Source organism: Acomys russatus, chromosome 10 (genome assembly GCF_903995435.1).
Source record: "Acomys russatus chromosome 10, mAcoRus1.1, whole genome shotgun sequence".
NCBI lineage: Eukaryota > Metazoa > Chordata > Mammalia > Rodentia > Muridae > Acomys > Acomys russatus.
The window spans coordinates 48,221,288-48,238,565 of NC_067146.1; the positions used below are offsets into that span (position 1 = coordinate 48,221,288).

The window sequence follows — 17,278 nt, forward strand, 5'->3', positions numbered from 1 at the left end:
AGGATGCTCCCAGATTGCTTTAGATCAGTAGTTAGACTGTGCAAGCATGACCCACGGCTCCCTATATCGTGGGAGGACCTGTCGCGCCTGCAAGAATGGACCCAGCTAGGTTCTGTTGTTTGGGGAGTGCCAGGTCAGTGCCAGCAGCCCGAGTGGGTGGCTGGTGACAATGGTGATTCAGACAGCTGGCAGGAATCCCCTGTATCTTCTCTCTCTGCCAGTGAAAGCCAGGATGCTCCCAGATCGCTTTGGGTCAGCAGTTAGGACCGGCAAGCATGACCCACGGCTCCCTATATCGTGGGAGGACCTGTCACGCCCACAAGAATGGACCCAGCTAGGTTCTGTTGTTTGGGGAGTGCCAGGTCAATGCCGGCAGCCCAGGCCGGTGGCTGGCGACAGTGACGATTCAGACAGCTGGTAGGAATCCCCTGTATCTTCTCTTTCCACCAGTGAAAGCCAGGATGCTCCCAGATCGTTTTAGGCCAGCAGTTAGACACCGCAAGCAAGACCCACATCTCCCGATAACGTGGGCGGTCCCACTGGGCTGTGGGAGCAGTCCATACTGGTTTCTAACTGCCCCTGTTTGCAGGGTCAATCCTTTGTGTCTGGCTTCAGATTGGGCCCAGGACACGGTCCACGAGCTACACGCCAGCTCTAGCTGTTTTTGGTGAGTCCCACCACCTGTGTTTCCACTCGGGCTAGGCAGGTGACCTCCACAGTTTGGTGTGTTGTGGATGGAGAGGTTCAATAGTAGTTTCACCCTATTTGCTGAGACTCCTCAGGCTGGGGGCTCCGGAAAATCCCCTCTCCAAATGGCAAGTTTGGGTTTTATGTGCCGGCTGCAGCTTGGTTGTGGATTCCATTTCAGAGTTTGGGGAGTGCATTTAGCACCTCCGGGCTTTTGCTTGTCCCGGGGTTAGACCTACTGATGGTCTGCAGAGTTTGGGGCCCCACTGCCCTACAGTTCTCAAAATCCAGCAGTCTGTGGCTCCATTCACATCCCTGGTCTCCTCAGAATAGATCAGCTATGGTGCATACTCTGTCATTAACTTTTTAAAGCTTCTATTCTTTCAGAGAAGGTATGTGCATGCAATTTTGCTGTAGTGATCTTATTTAAATATTTAAGTCTTTTTATTTACTAGAAAAGTAGAATATAGTTAACTCATTACATTAAACATGTAACAGAGGTATTCAAATTTGTATTATAGCTTGTATTAAAGAAAGACATCAATATTATAATCCAGAACATACATGACATACAAAGACACTTGCAGATGTAGCTTCATCTGATATGAAATAATAGAGACTATTGTTATGGCTCTTAGATGCCCCATAAATAAACTGTAGGGCTCTATTGCAGAAAACACCACATGCTTTGCCTGCAAGACCAAAGAAATCAGTCTTGTGTTGATGAGAGAGTAAGTGATCCCTGCTGACCAGGCTTTGTAGTGCAGAAAGCTACTGCACAGGTTGCTAGAGGAGAAAACGCATGAATGATCTTATCCAAGACTGGACCCTACATGCTACAACACTGCTCTGGCAGTCAGTATGTGCCCATTGGTGCAATGGTGTCAAGACTGTTTTTGGAGGTAACCAACTGCTCTTTAAATTAGCTTTGAGGTCTGTTCCATATAGGAAATTCAAACCCATTACTATAAAACTCATGATTTTAAGTTCTATGCCTGAGAGAAAAACCTCCTCTTGTTGTTTCTCTAAAAGTTCATGTTTTTAAACAGCCTTCTACATACTCATATTTATATCGATAAATTTGTGCTGCTCCCAACATTGGTCACAGAGACTTCTGGAGGTGGGTAGTGGTTAATGCTGAGACATACTGAAGTTCAAAGTCTTAAAAACTATTGATTCTGAGTGCTCAGTCTTAGATGGGACATCTTACATCAGTTTCCACAACCACCTCAAGGACAAGAGGGAGAGCCAAAAAGAATGTAAGGACAGTTATTGGGGACACATGCTGTGAAGCGTTGTCCTCTGTACATAATACACATGAACTCATAGTAGCTGTAGTTGCCTAGATAAGATCTATGAATAATCAAACCAGTATAAACCCCTGGCATAGACTGCAGAGAAAGACCTGAGGCCCCATCTCTACCTTAGGAGCTCTTCATATTCTGGGTTCTATTGGACTGAAAGTTACGTTTCTTTATCCGTGGGGCAACTGTTGGGTTGTCTACACCAGAGAGGATGACTCCAGGACCATGAAAACATGGGTACCACTAACTGGACTCAGTGAGTATGGAGGACATGAATTTTGAAATGAGGTATGGTAGGGAGATCTTAGTAAAAGTGTATCTAAAGTGTTGGTGGGTAGAAACAATCAAGAACCATTGTATACATGTATAAATTTTTCAAAGAATAAATAAGAATAATAAATTCTGCTCCATAGATGCTAACTTTTGTATAAAATTGCATTAAGACTTTTAGGTCTATAATAGTTTTTTAAATAATTTTACAATACTAGTCCATTCCAGCACAATAACAAAAGTCTAACAAATACAACTTAAGAAGGGGGAGGTTGGTTTGGGTTCTCTGTTTTGGAGGGTGCATGGGCCTGGCAGCACACTCTGTACAGGTGAAAATGTATGGCGGAGGAGGCTGATCACTTCATGGCCAGTGGTCTAAAGTGGAGTGCCCCCGTGACCTGAGAGCTCTCACTGGCTTACCTCCTAAGTTGCCCTCCACATCCCAACCACAGCAACATGAGGAATGAGCTCAGAACAGGTGGAGTTTGGGAGGCCATACAAGATCTGAAGTATAGTCATGGAATTGGTCTTGTACATTAATCTTTGTAGACCACTTTAATCTTGTGTCTCATTTCAGTTAGTAAAGAAAATGTGCTTTAGTGAGAAACAAAAAGAGTCAACTCCCCTTAGTGCTGCTGTCCCCTTTGCTGCTAGAGAGACATGTGATTTTCTTCCAGCTCCTTGGATGTTTGACACATTTTAGAGTCCACCTCTGTGTGTATTAGAAAGCTAATTTATACATTTTCAGTGAATTATATTAAAAACACATTTCCGGTATTTTCTAAAAGATGCATTTATGTAAGGAAATTAATTATTAAATTTTATTGATTGGCTTACTTCTTTCAATATACAAATTATATTAATGATTAATGGCAATAATATAAGCTAGCAGTGTGAACCCACATGCTATTAACTTTGAGTGTTACATTCTTTGAATTAACTCTAAAAGACATATGCAATTACTTTCTTATGTTTTATAATAAGTAAGCAAGCACTTAATCCCTCTGAAATTTTGCCTGTCTGATAAGTGTACCCTCATGTTCCTTGCTTTTTTGACATTTTTAAAAGTATATGACCTACCAAAGATGCCCAGTTTTCTTTTCTTAACGTTATTTCAAATGTATCTAATGTCTAAATGAAAGAAAGAATTAGTTTAACAATTCATATTATTGCTCTCTCTGGCTTATTACTTTCATTGTATTTTCTATAACCTACTCTTATCTTTTTAATTGTATAATTCTGTTTAAAACATTTTTCCTACTCCTTCTCACCTTCTACAGATACAACAGACTGAATCAGTTGACTTTAGATAAGGATCATTTTTTGGTGCTCAAATAAAGCTGGCTGGTTTAGAAGCACAAGGATACTTGGTTATAAATGGTTGGGTAATGTGACACTGGACAAGCCTTGAAATTATTATTGTACTTTATTTAATATTTTCAACAGCAACTCATTGAGAATAACTTGACCTTGAACTCTGTATATAGCTAAGAATGCCTCTGAACAGCTCCTCCTGCCTCTACTTACCTCTCAGGTGTTGCTATTGCAGACGTGAGTCACTGTACCCAGTTTTTTCAGTGCATAGCAGACAAGCACTCTTACAACTGAGCCCTTGATCTTAGCCCTTGATCCCAAATGTTCTGAGAGCACTGCTAAGGTGTTATGGCATATCCGAAAGAGCACATGTGGCACATCTAAAACAGGCCAACATTTCCCTTATAATGTATGGGTGAGAATCTAGATGTAGGTATGCCAGGCACTTGGGAATCTGTAAAATAGGTGGCAGTTTGGAATATCATTGAAAGCAAAAACATGTCTATAAACCTATTCTGATTTTAAATAATATCAGTAAAAACTAAAGGTGAGTTATTGTTTATACTTAACATTCAGATGTGTGTGTGTGTGTGTGTGTGTGAGAGAGAGAGAGAGAGAGAGAGAGAGAGAGAGAGAGAGAGAGAGAGAGAGAGAGAGAGAGAGAGAGAGAGAGAGAGAGAGAAATATACAATTTTTTTTCTTGGTGGTGAAGTGAGGCCTCTGGAAAGTTCATATGTTGAAGTTCTAACTGTGTATTACAATATGAACCTTGGGAATGAAGTCATTGTAGAATCAGTTATTTAAGGTGAGGTCATAGTAGGATTGGCCCCTAATTCTCCATAACTGGTGTCTTCCAAACAGTTCAGACTTGAACACAGTCTGGGACACAGGGAGAATACCACAGAATAGTGAAACCACGGTGCTCTGAAAAGGTGGAGAGGAGCATGGAACACAGAGAACCTTGAACTTGTGTAGAGCCTCATGGCTCTCTATTGAAGACTTCTAACTTCCAGAGCCATGAGAACATAAAGTTCTGTGCCTCCCAGCTACACAGTTCATGCTGTTTTTGCAGCCTAGTAAACTAATGCATCTTGCAACTGTAACCAATAGATTGACATATTTTATTCTTGAAACACAAACAAAACTTACGATGGTTTATGATGTACATTGGGAGCACATACTCCATAAAATACATTGGAGATAATTGCTCTGTAATCACAAGATGTAAATGTTAGGCTACTGAGAATGTTGCCTAATGGAATGACTTCTCTCAATTATTCTCATTTTAAGTAATATTCATTATATTTCGTGGAGTTTTATTTTGATTAAGGTTCAAATTGTTCAAACCGTTCCCTCCAAATCCCTTATCCTAGCTGATAGGGTGATGAATTTGAATATTCTAAGTGCTACAATTTTTAAAAATCTCAGTGGTACATTTTACAATCATGATTATTATTCTCAGACAAGGATTATATAATTAAGTGATCTATGTAGTAGATAGCTTTAATTATATGCATTTATAACACTGAACATTAAATGCCCATTTATCTACAAGTTCATGAGACAGTAGGCTGGAGCTATCAAATATTTTGTATCATGTTATTTAAAACATGAAAATATATTTTACCATAAGATCTACAACATTTAATTATGTGACTTTATAATGCATAGGGTGAACTGATTGTACCCTCAAGATAGTTTTTGGAAATTATTTAAGAATAATTTTGGTGTGGATGGTGAGACAAGCCACCAGTGAAATGCACTTGGGGCTCTTGCAAAGGACCTAGGTTCAATTCTCCATACCCACATAATGACAAACATTTGTAATTTCAGATCTGGGGGATTCTATGTTGTCTTCTGGCCTCTATGGAAACTTCATGCACATGGCAGACATGTACACAAACCACTCCATACACATACAATAAAAATAAATAAATCTTTAAAATATAATTTCAAGGATGAACAATTATTTTCTGCTTAAACTCTGGTCATCTAATTTTTATGTAAATTACAACTAAAGGAAATTTAATTTTGATTAAACACAAAGTGCAGTGTGTATGTATAACTTATGAAAAACTACAGAAACTTTTACGAGTGTTTACTGAGTGGTTTCTGGGCGTTGACTGTGGGAATATAAGAATCCAAATGGCAGGGCCAACAAGATGCTCCAGTAAGTAAACATTCTGGGAAACACACGTAATTTCCTGAAACCCCTACTGAAATGACAGAATTTATTTCTCAAAGCTATTTTCTGACTTCCCCACAAGATGCTTGTTTGCTAATGTGGCTGAGATTGGGTGTGTGCTGTGATGTTTTAAAATTCAACTATAAACCGAGTAAACTGTTGTATGAGTTTTTCATGAACCTATATATTTATGTTTTGAACAAAATTAAACAGGAACATACCAAACATCTCCCTGACAGGTACTTACCTAAGAATCAGTCATGTGCTAGAAAGCCCGCTGTTATGTTTTCACTGGGTGTTAAGCTATAAAGATGCCAGGAGCTTGCCATTGCCAGTGGGGTGGTAGATACTGTCCTCCGTCTTTGCTATTAGCATGATCATCAAAGGAAGCTTGAAAAGTGTTCATACTAATAACAGCTATCCTTAAACTCTATTTGGTTGAATATTTTTTAAATATAATATTCCAAAGTTTCAACCCTAATGGCTGGTAATTTTTGGGGAAAATGTATTCAAACCTCAAATTCAAATTTAAGGAAGAACAGTAAGAGTCATTTTGTTTTCTAATCCCCTTGATTAAAATGCATGTCCCATTCTCCTCTTTCACTATTTTAATGAGCATCAATCATAATCACAAGTGGTCCAGCTCACAAGGAGATCCAAGGAAAAGCAGCGTCTAAGGGACCCAAAGCAAAGCCAACTGCAAAGAGGCAAAAGTAAATGGGAGCACAGAACAGAGACAAAGACGGAGCCTGTGTGATTTCATGGTCCCAAGATTAAAAAGCTCCTCAAGTACAAAGAGGAGCCCCTCTGCACCCCACGATATACTAATTCAGACAAAGAGTCCCAGCAGATGCTAAGACTATCAGCTAGGATATTGTCCACACAAGCTAAACTATCCCCCCACTGCTTACTGATTATGAAGGGGAAATGTTGCCTCCTCTGTTTATCACAAGGCCGTCTGACTTAGGATCAGTCACTGAAATTTAACGTGAAATTGCCCAAATTATTTAAGCTGTGTTTTTGTGTGTATGTGTCTTGATGCAATGTTTGACATTACAATGAAACAAACCAGCTAAATCTATAAGACAAGTTTTTCCAAAGACAACTGACCTGCATTCAATATGCCAAGGTGGTTGTGGAAAAAGAACAGGGTGGTGATTCAAGATAAGGTTTGCAGAAATATGATAAGACACTGCATAGCACCTGAAAATGGGTTCATGCTATAAGAAAAATACATCGAAGACAATTTAAGAACAATTAAATATTAATAGGTACTGTGTTATGGAACATATTAACAACTTACTGTCAATTTTTTTAGTTGTTATATGGATACTGAGAGTTATATGAAATTGCCATTTAAAAAAAATAAAATGAAAGCTAAATACTTGAACGTGTTTGCATAATCTGCACATGACCTGCTGCAGAAAACCTGCACAATTATTAAGTATACATACATACACACACACACACACACACACACACACACACACACACACACACACACACAGAGCTATGCAGAGGACAGCTAAAGCATTTACCTAGTGACATAAATGTAGTCCTTGCAACTATACACATTGCTCTGAGTTTTAAAATGTTCCTTTAAAAGGGACTGTGCTGGGAGAAAAAGTGTCAATGTCTCTGAGATGCTCAGTGAGATTGGTGTGATTAGACTGGGGCGGGAGACATCTTTTATTCTCTTGCTGAGAGACTGCTTGGCTATTTCACAGTGGCTTAAGAATGAAACTACGTGTGAGAAAATTAAATATTAACAAACAGTAAGAAGTTAGCAATTAAGATGAAGAAAAATGAGATTAAAAATCGAAGGAAATGCATATCTGAAGTGTGTGTGTGTGTGTGTGTGTGTGTGTGTGTGTGTGTGTGTGTGTGTGACTCTCCTTTATCTTACTCTCAGTTTAAGAAATGAATTTAGGTTCTCATAGGAAAGTATCTAAGGAGAAGAGTGAAGAGAGTACAGGATGCTGTTGCAGGGATTTTGAAATTGGTCCTTCCTAAGATGCTCTAAATAATTTGCATAATTTATTTTTTTTCCTTTAACTAGATCCCCAGTATAAATCTAGATCTTTCAAAACCTACATATATATGTTCTGTAAGGTATTATTAAAGAGGAACAAATAGGTATAAAGTTCTTGTACATATAAAACGCTGCAAGCCAGAGAATCTTCTAGAAATTTGGCTGAAGTGCAGGCCCTACAGAAGATTTCCATCTTTACTTTATTGTAGATGAAAGTGGGATTTATAGACTGTGTGCATTTCCTGCATCACAAGATCTTGGCTACTCTGGTACCAGGTTTTAAGAGTAAGGTTTCAGGATTTTTTTTTCTGCACCAATGTGAACTTCTTGCTAGCCTCTGTGGTAGATATTACAAGAAAATCTTCACCCAGACCTTATTAGAGATATGAAAAAATTCATCTTGCTAGCTCCTTGGAGTAAAACATAAACTTCAGAACTATCAATTACAATTTCACCTTGCTATGGTCAAGGTCTTCTATTCTATAACACCTTGTTTGTGTAGATTTTAACAGGCACATTGGAGCATTTTTAGATATGATAACACAGTGAATGCATTTCTTTTTTAAATATATTTTATTAATTTATTCATATTACATCTCAATTGTTATCTCATCCATTGTATCCTCCCATTCCTCCCTCCCTCCCATTTTTCCCTTACTTCCTTCCCCTATGACTGGGACTGAGAGGGACCTCTTCCCCCTGTATATGCTCATAGGGTATCAAGTCTCTTCTTGGTAGCCTGCTATCCTTTCTCTGAGTGCCACCAGGCCTCCCCATCCAGCTGACATGGTCAAATATGTGGCACCAGAGTTTGCATGAAAGTCAGACCCCATTCTCCACTCAACTGTGAAGAATGTCCTGTCCATTGGGTAGATGTGCTTAGGGGTTCGAAGTTTACTGCATGTATTGTCCTTGCCTGGTGCCATAGTTTGAGCAGGACCCCTGGGCCCAGATCTGCCTGTCATAATGTTCTTCTTGTAGGTTTCTAGGACTCTCTGAATCCTTCTATTTCCCCATTCTCCCATGCATCTTCACCTAGAGTCCCAATAGGATGTCCTCTCCTCTGTCCCACTTTCCTGATAAGTGAAGACATTCATGGCACATGCCCCTTGGACTAGTGTCCAGATATAAGTGAGTATATACCATTTGACTCTTTTTGCTTCTGGGTTAACTCACTCATTATGATCATTTCTAGTTCAATACATTTGTCCATAAATTTTGGGAATTCCTTGTTTTTAATAGCTAAGTAGTGTAAATGTACCACAGTTTCTTTATCCATTCTTCTACTGAGGGACACTTAGGCTGTTTCCAGGTTCTGGCTATTATGAATAAGGCTGCTATGAACATGGTTGAGTAAATCTTGTTGTGTGCTGGAGCATCTTCTGGGTATATTCCAAGGAGTGGAATACCTGGGTCTTGAGGAAGCCCTATTCCCAATTTTCTGATATAGCACCAGATAGATTTCCAAAGTGGCTGTACTAGTTTGCATTCCCACCAGCAATGAAGAAATGTTCCTCTCTCTCCACATCCTCGCCAGCATGTGGTGTCACTTGAATTTTTGATCTTTGCCAGTGAATGTATTTCTTAATTAATAAATAATCACAAACATAGATGAAACACAAACCAAATAACACCAACTTAATATATCCTGATTTCCACCATTAGGAATCTAGACAACTGTTGGTTAAGTTCTTCCAAGGTCATGTTGGGCTGAGATAGTGGTATTTCCCAAGGCTTTCAGATTCTCAGGGCTCTGAGATATTCTTCCAGTGTCACCAACTGCAGACATTTTTACTTCTTGTGTCCTTTCCTGTGTTCTTTCTTCTTTAGATTGTAACTGTTTAAATTTACATTTAAAATGTTTAAATTATTAACTTTAAATTGTAAATTGTATTTGTGGAAGTGCTTGTCAGTGCAAGCTATCTTTTCTCAAGTACTAGTACACTTTATTTATTATTTATGAGACAAGGTTTCTCAGTGCATGTGAAACTCACTGTTTTGGCTATACAGGTTAGCCAACAAGCTTCCAGGATCTACCTGCCTGTCCCTAGAGTTGGGATTGAAAGTGATGGCCACCACACACAGCTTTTTCACAAGCTCTAAAGACCTGAACTTTACTCAGATATTTATTCTTTCATAGCAAGCACTGCACTCAGTAAGTCACCCCAATCTAGCTCCTGTTTCCTTGCTGGCTAACAATAAAAGGTCATGTTTATTTCTAGTGACTTCATTTGTTCTCTACAAATACTCATCTCTACAACATGGTAGTTTTCTTCTTTAAGAGTAGGTGTGACTTTTCTTATGCAAGCTTAGTCCGTCTTTCACAGTATAACGTCATCATGGAATGACCTCAGCATTAGTGCTCCAACAAACTGTAATGCAGGTTCAACTGCATTATAATCATGGTCCTACACATGTTCACAAGGCAGAGGTAGTATGACGTGGAAAATAAAGGCCCTCTTGGAATTCTACTTGTGGCAAATGTTATCTACGAAGTCACTTTTAAAGATTTTACAATTGAAAAGATCTGAATATTTCTCATGATTGTATTTGAAAAAGAAAAGGTTGATCTTCATACGAGCAACACTTTTCCCCAGATGCTTGGTTTATGTCTGTTCTAACAATCAGGAAGCACACAGGACAAGCATTCCATTATTCCTGAAACAATGAGTTTGTTACCTGTCTTTGATCTGACTGTAATTGCCTCATTTGCTAATGTAGCTCCTCAGTTTTAAAAAAATCTCTGATCATTTTTCTTTGGAGATTATTATCCCTTGAATATGTATATTTCTGTAAATATTCAGTTCTAGTTTGTGAAAGTAAACAAAGGTCCTGTCTGGCAGTTGAGCAGGACATGAGCTTATTATGTAGCATTGTGCTAAATTGCTAAAATGGCGGGGCCTACTGTAATAAAGATTAACACACTACAAGCAGCATGCGTTTGTAGCTCTGGTAGGTGTTAATTATGTTGTCAGATGGAAAAGTAAAAATCTAACCTCTTGAACTTGTGTCTTGGCACATTTGCCAAGGATCTGATTTGAAAAGAAAGGGGCATTGTTATAAAAATGTGGTGTTTTTTAACTTCTAAATATCTTTACTCCTTTACAACTTTTTTTTATTATTATTTTAGTTTGGACATGCAATCCGAATTCCTCTTGGTATCTTAACACTGCGAAGTCCTAACAGATTCACTGAAGTGTTTTCTTTGTTGTGTTGTTTGTTTCTTTTTTTCGTTTGTTTTTGTTTTTTCTTTCTTTTTTTCCTTTTATTTGTTTATTCACTTTACATCCTGGTCATAGCTCCATCCCTCCTCTCCTTCCAGCTTCACCCTCCTTCTGTTCCCTTCTCCTTCCTCCATAATTCCTCAGAAAAAAAAAGAGGCCCCTCTTCCAATCCTCTGACATAGATCATCAAGTCGGGACTGATCAACATCAGGACTGAACAAGTCCTCTTCTCCTGTGGCCTGGCAAGGTAGTCCTGCCCAGGGTACAGTGATCAAAAAGCTGAGAACAAAGTACGTGTCAGAGATAGCCCATGGTTGAATTACTAGTGGACGCACACGAAGCCTAAGCTGCCCATCAGCTACATCTGTGTACAAGGCTTAGGTCCAGTCCGGGCATAGTCCATAGTTGGTGCCTCAGTCTCAGCAAGCCCCTCTGGGCCCTCGTTAGCTGGCTCCGTTGGTATTCTTGTAAAGCGTCTGTCTCCTCCAGGTCCTTTTCCACAAGACTCCCAACATATTGCCCAGTGTTGAGCTGTGCGTCTCAGCATCTGTTTCAAAGCACTGCTAGGTGGTGCCTCTTAAAGGAAAACTCTGCTAGGCTCCTGTCTGCAAGCACTGCAGAGTATTGGTTATAGTGTCAGGGACTGTTTCTTTCCCTGGGATGGGTCTTAAGTGGTGACCCATGAACCAGATTATGAGAGACTGTCAAGGGCTTTGAGTGCAGCAGACAAACCTTTAAAATCAGGATATCCATTAAGACAGTCACAAAAAAGCTGAGCTTCTGCTTTAGATATGTAAAGGTGCTAATCTATTTCATAGTAACCAGGAAATATGCCCATTAGTTTAGTTTATATACTTAGAATGGAGGAAAATGCCTATAGAAAATGTTCATCTATTAGATTGTGGGATGTATAAATATCCATTGTGACTCTGATAAAAGATAAGCTCCAAAGTCCTAAAGGGTACAGTTTTTAGAAAAAAGAAGAAAAAAATTGGAAACGCTTTCCCTTGTGGAAAACTTTGCAGTTAATGCTTTGAAAATTGAAACACTAAATACAGAGTTGACATGATCAGAATACAACAGGCACTTTGATTTTGAAAAAAAAAAAAAAAAACTCTAACAAAAGTACTTCCATTTCCTCTTGAAGATAAGCTATAATGCCCTATCTGTCTCAGAATAAGCCTTTAAATAGTTCACTGTGCTTCTTTACCTACCCTTGTACCTTTAGTTTCCCTGTGATGTGTGCCACCTACCTTAGTCTAGAGAATACCTTGAGTTTCTTAAGGAGGTCAATACCACTTTTGCACAAGATGGTGGGGTCAAAAACCAGGTACCTTCAAACCAGCTGGCATCTAGTGTTGGAGAATGTGCTTTGTGCTAAGGATACATGGTTATGTGAATGAATTATGGGGTGTGAACGCAGTTCCCTTATTTTCCAAACCTGGACCAAACACAGGGACAGTAAGGCTGTAGAGGGAAGCGATTGGATGAAGCCATGCAATGAAAACGTTTTGAGTAGGCAGAATAGATTTTTTGCCAGGGGTTACCTGTGACTTGATATTTTGAGACGGAAAAGAGCAGCAGGCAATTCTAGGCAGGTCAAATGTCAGGAGAAAGCACAAATGACAATTGAGACCAAAGACAAAAGCAACATAGGCCAGGAGGAGAGCGTAAAAATTTTACAAGATTTAAGCAAGTCAATCAGAGTTTGATTTGACTTTCCATGAGCCTTATAGCTTGAAGTAATGACACTAGTAACTTAAAGCTTCCAGGGTGATGATGGTCTGGCGTTTGGATCTTTTCCTCTAACAATCTCTCTTTCTCTCTCTCTCTCTCTCTCTCTCTCTCTCTCTCTCTCTCTCTCTCTCTCTCTCTCTCTCTCTCTCTCACACACACACACACACACACACACACACACACACACACACACACACACACACGACACCACAAGAATAGGTTTGGGTTTTTTTTGTTGTTGTTATTGTTTCCCCTCCCTTGAAATCAGTAATACTGATCGATTGTCTTGGTTTGGCATTTGTTAGCCCTTCTAGGTGATGCCCTTCCAATGCATTTGTTTTTTGCTGTCACTGGAAGAAAGACTTTCCTCGCAGACAGTCAAAACAAGATCAAATGCAATCAAATTTGTAATAAAATAACGTTCTTCAACAGTCAAGAAAGGAAGGCTTGACATGTAAATGTCATCCAGCAAAGTTGATATTTTAAGCTGTCTTTGCTCTTTTGTAAAATGCTGAAATCAAAACTTTTTTGGATCACTGAAACTCAGTAACTATTTCATTGAACAGTTTTGAAATTACACTTGAAAGATATAAATGGAAACTTCTGTTTGATGGGAGATAAGCTGGAACTAACTTTTACCTGGTGACAAATGCCCAAAGATGATACAAAATGGCAAGGGGATGGAACTAGTCCAGAAATTCCAGCAAAAGGATGGATAACGAGAATGTGGCATATATACACCGTGGTATGTCACTCATCTATACAGGACATAATGTAGGATAATGGGTGAATCTGGGATTTGTTATACTGAGTGGAGTGACAATATGTAGAAAGACAAAATCATGTGTTCTCTCCAAATTCAGATACTGACTTCTTGGCTTGTATGTATGTTAATGAGGAGTATGGCAGCAGCCTTAGACAGTGAAGGGGAAAAAAGGCATTGGGGAACAAATGGCACATGTTACATGAAAACAGAAAGGAGGCGACTGGGATGGGAGGATCCATGGGGGAAGTGGAGGAGGCTGGCTTAGAAAGTGGAAGAGAAACAACAGAAACAAATGGTTTGAAAATGCTGTAGAATAAAACATTTATATGCTAATTAGTTAGGCCCAGGAAAGGATTAGTTGTAATTATTACTAGCATAAAATTTCTACTGATAAAATAATTAACCAGGAAAATTAAAAAAGGAAACTATCCACAAATCATCACCAGCTTGAATGGCTCTACTAGTCTCTTGCTCTCTCACGTAATAGATATGTATTACAGTTCTCATGAACAGAAATATCCAGGTAGACATTAGCAAAAAATGGAAAACATATTTCAAAGTTGTTGATAAAAGTTATTTGTCCAATATTGACATATATAACTATTTCCTTCATGGTTTTAGAATTATTGTCCCACCTTTTGAAATTTTTTAATGTTATATGTTTTAATGTTATATGTTATATGTTTTAATGTTATATATGTTTTAATGTTATATGTTATATGTTATATGTTTTAATGTTATATGTTATATGTTTTAATGTTATATGTATATGGGAGTTTTTGCCTGGAAGTGTGTATGTGAACCAAATATGTGCCCAGGACTTGTGGTGACCAGAGGATGGCACTGAATCCTCTGGAAATAGAATTAAAGATGGCTGTCACCTGCCCTGTGCCTTGTGAAAACTGGGCCAGTTTCTTCTGTAAAAGCAGCAAGTGCTCGTAACTGCTGATCCGTCACTGCAGCCCATTTTCCTGCTTCTTAACTGTTCATTTAGATGTTGTGCTGGACAGTTTTATGTCAACTTGACAGGAACTAAAATCATTTGAGAGGAGGGAACCACAACTGAGGAGGGTCCTCCACAGGTTCAGGCTATAGGAAAGCCTGTAAGGTGTATTCTTAATTAGTAAACAATGAAGGAGGGCGCAATCCAGTGTGGGTGGCGCCATCCCTGGGCTGGTGGTCCAGGGGAGGGGAATAATGGGAAAATTGGGGGGGGGGAGGAATGGGAGGATACAAGGGATGGGATAAACATTGAGATGTAACAAGAATAAATTAATAAAAAAAAAGAAAAAAAAGATATTATGCACAAAGTAATCTTAAAAAAAAAAAAAAAAGAAAGAAAGAAAGCAAGCTGAGCAAGCCATGATATGCAAGTCATGAGCAGCACCCCTCCATGGCCTCTGCATCAGCTCCTGCCTCCCGGTTCCTGCCCTGTTTGACTTCATTCAATCATAAACAGTAAGTGTAAGCCAAATAAAACCTTTCCTTCCCAAGCAGCTTTAGGTCAGTGTTTCATCACAGCAATAGTAACCCTAAGTAGACAGGCATGAGAAATACCAAATACAGGAACCCTATCTGAGCCTGTCTCTGCTACCCTCTTGCATCTATGCTCAACTGGAGTCAGCTACAAATTTGATGATGTTTTCAAGCTTGCTCTGCTTCTCCACCATAACCCCCGACATATTTCTGCCTGCCTCAGTTTCCAGCTTGCCGCCGCCCCTCCCAGTCACACTTTCACACAGCTAGTGCATCCATCCTTCCTCTGGGTCTTCTGCGTATTTCTTTATAGAACTCATTGAAGTCTTTTCATTGTCCCTCTGACTGGATTCCACCCATGCTGTTGTGTGATCCATAGCTTTCCCATGTTTTTCTTCAAGCACTTACCACAGATTTCAGTTCTCATTTGCCAAGCAGTTTTATTACTGCTTACACCACAGCACACTGCATTAACTGTGAGCTACGCAGGGCAGCTCTAGTCTGTTGCCAACTCAGAGACAGGTGGGCAGTCCATAAGCAAGAATGTCTTGTGTGGCCAGATGAAGTTCAGAGAAGACTTGAAACAACAAATGGCTTGTGCTGTTGACTATATTTAGGACACCTGATGATTCTAACCATATTAGACGTGTTCACAGCTTTCTTCTCTAAAAGAACATGCATTATTGCAGTTGCTACCAACAAGAAATGGTGCATGTAAGGCAATGTTAAAATTTTCTTCAAACAATCTTTGGAGGCAAGCATTCTTTACAGAACAAAACACTTTTAAGTATTCAGAGGAAAAAAAATATACACCTTAAAAAGAAACAGCACCCCCTCCACCCAATGTAAGCTGGGAATTAATCCAAGAAAATGAATGAGACATAGAGGGAATAAATAGTATAATGATACGAAAGGGCTATAAATATTATGTTAATTAAGGTTACAAATGCACATCAAAAAAGCCAAAGAACACAGCACAATGAGCTTCCTTCCTCCTGCGTGTGGCAAATGCACAGGATGTCAGAGATGTGCTTAGCAGTGCACTTCAAAACACCCAAGGAGCCTTTGAGAACAGCACTGTATGTTGTAGGATCTCCTGAGGATTCCAATTAAGGAGGTCTGGTAGTGCCGGTTATATCCTTACATTTGAGAATTACACTAATTTGGGAAGACATTTTGTACTGTCATCACCAAACTAATAGTGGCTACAATCTTTTTTATTATGATTGTTGTGTACCAATCTCTATATGTTGTATTTTATATACATTTGTCACCAATTGCATGGGAAACAAGTAAACACATATCTTTATCTTCTTTGACCAGCAATGAGGAACTTTACACAAGGTCTTACAGTTGTTCTTTTTTTCCACTTTATTTATTGATTTATTTTTATTTTTTACACATAAATACAATACACTACATACATCAAGAAGAACCATGAAACAATCAAGAATTATATAAGAGTTGCATCAGGTAATTAAGTTTTAGCCCTCCTCAAGTCTCTGGTGGGATTGAAGACCAGATAGTTTAGTTTCACAATTAAACTTAGTTATTTAGGGGTTAAGATATAGCAGGCTACCAAGAAGAGACTTGATACCCTATGGGCATATACAGGGGGAGGAAGTCCCCCTCAGGCACAGTCATAGGGGAGAGGAGTAAGAGGAAAATGGGAGGGAGGAAAGAATGGGAGGATACAAGGGATGGGATAACCATTGAGATATAACAAGAATAAATTAATAAAAAAAAAGAAAAGATATCTTTAGGTCTAGGTAGATGTTTTAAGTTGATAGAGACGAGATATGATAGATATTGATTTACATACAGTTGTTCTTAAGAACCAGAGTGGACTTGGTACCTCATTTGCATTTGATTCCCCCCTCTCTTCCCTACACATGAGTTTGGAATGAATTCACATGGGTTGTTCAGTGTGAATCAGGACAAAGCTGGATAAAACGTGTTTGGGGAAAGCTGTCATATTCCAAAACCAGCGCAATGTGAGCCCACAGGAAAATCAGCCTAGGAGTTCTGGAGACTTGCCAGTGTTGCAGGGTGAAGAAGTCGCTGCCCAAGAATTAGGAAAATATATCTGTGTCAGGCAACGCCCTGGGACTGAGGCGTCCAGCTTTAGGTCTGTTGTATTGGGCAAGAGACTCTATAAGCAGTAACTATGCATGGCATCGAACTCGGGATCCATTGGCCAAAGAGTCTGTAATGCAAATTATTAATAACTAATCCATGTTCCTTCCATATTCTTATATTACCACCCTGTTAATGTAGCTATAG

General features: G+C 39.1%; 1 protein-coding gene across 5 annotated transcripts in view; it reads left to right on the forward strand.

The window, feature by feature from the left end:
* Positions 1-17,278, forward strand: part of Magi2 (membrane associated guanylate kinase, WW and PDZ domain containing 2) — a 1,455,764-nt gene that overhangs the window by 308,170 nt on the left and 1,130,316 nt on the right. The gene's annotated exons all lie outside the window — the stretch shown is intronic.